A 1,839-nucleotide genomic window follows, 5' to 3' on the forward strand; every position below is an offset into this window, starting at 1 on the left:
GATGTGTGAGTGTTGAACTGTGCCCCTGGCTATCCGTAAATTAAAAAACAAGAAAATCGTGTTTTCTGGTTTGCTTAATATACGACATTTTAAATTATTTATACTTTTACTTTTGATACTTAAGTATATTTAAAACCAAATACTTTCAGACTTTTACTCAAGTAGTATTTTACTAGGTGACTTTTACTCAAGTAGTATTTTACTAGGTGACTTTTACTCAAGTAGTATTTTACTAGGTAACTTTTACTTGAGTCATTTTCTTTTAAGGTATCTTTCCTTTTACTCTGGTATGAAAATTGGGTTTTTCCACCGCTGGTCTCTCTCTCTCTCTACCTTCCAACTGTCTCTGTATCTGTCTCTCTCTACCTTCCAACTGTCACTATATCTGTCTCTCTCTACCTTCCAACTGTCACTTCTAATGACCCCTACTCTCTCTACCTTCCAACTGTCACTTCTAATGACCCCTACTCTCTCTACCTTCCAACTGTCACTTCTAATGACCCCTACTCTCTCTACCTTCTAATGACCCCTACTCTCTCTACCTTCTAATGACCGCTACTCTCGCTGTATCTGTCTCTCTCTGCCTTCCAACTGTCACTTCTAATGACCCCTACTCTCTCTGCATCTCTGTCTCTACCTTCCAACTGTCACTTCTAATGACCCCTACTCTCTCTACCTTCTAATGACCCCTACTCTCTCTACCTTCTAATGACCCCTACTCTCTCTACCTTCTAATGACCGCTACTCTCGCTGTATCTGTCTCTCTCTGCCTTCCAACTGTCACTTCTAATGACCGCTACTCTCTCTGCATCTCTCTCTCTACCTTCCAACTGTCACTTCTAATGACCCCTACTCTCTCTACCTTCTAATGACCCCTACTCTCTCTACCTTCTAATGACCGCTACTCTCGCTGTATCTGTCTCTCTCTGCCTTCCAACTGTCACTTCTAATGACCCCTACTCTCTCTGCATCTCTCTCTCTACCTTCCAACTGTCACTTCTAATGACCCCTACTCTCTCTACCTTCCAACTGTCACTTCTAATGACCCCTACTCTCTCTACCTTCTAATGACCCCTACTCTCTCTACCTTCTAATGACCCCTACTCTCTCTACCTTCTAATGACCGCTACTCTCGCTGTATCTGTCTCTCTCTGCCTTCCAACTGTCACTTCTAATGACCGCTACTCTCTCTGCATCTCTCTCTCTACCTTCCAACTGTCACTTCTAATGACCCCTACTCTCTCTACCTTCTAATGATCCCTACTCTCTCTACCTTCTAATGACCGCTACTCTCGCTGTATCTGTCTCTCTCTGCCTTCCAACTGTCACTTCTAATGACCCCTACTCTCTCTGCATCTCTGTCTCTACCTTCCAACTGTCACTTCTAATGACCCCTACTCTCTCTGCATCTGTCTCTCTCTACTTTCAATCGTACGTTTCACAATGACAATATTAGTTCAAATTTCCACACAGCATATGAATGAAAGGTTTGTCACTCACCCCAGTGATGACAGCCCCCATGGACCAGTTGAAAGAAATCATTAAGATGGAGAGAAGCAGGACCCTGGTCCCCATGGCCGTAGCAGCAACAGTAGCACAGGATAGTGTAGGGTACCACTCTCTCCTCAACACAGTAATACTGTAGCCCCCTTCAGCGCAGTGGCTACTTTCTGTTGTCAGTCTCTACTCAACACAGCAATACTGTAGCCCCCTTCAGCGCAGTGGCTACTTTCTGTTGTCAGTCTCTACTCAACACAGCAATACTGTAGCCCCCTTCAGCGCAGTAGCTACTTTCTGTTGTCACTCTCTCCTTCTTGTGCTGTCCGTCTGACTCACTGT

The sequence above is a fragment of the Oncorhynchus clarkii genome, chromosome 9 (genome assembly GCF_045791955.1).
Source record: "Oncorhynchus clarkii lewisi isolate Uvic-CL-2024 chromosome 9, UVic_Ocla_1.0, whole genome shotgun sequence".
In the NCBI taxonomy this organism is placed as follows: Eukaryota; Metazoa; Chordata; class Actinopteri; order Salmoniformes; family Salmonidae; genus Oncorhynchus; species Oncorhynchus clarkii.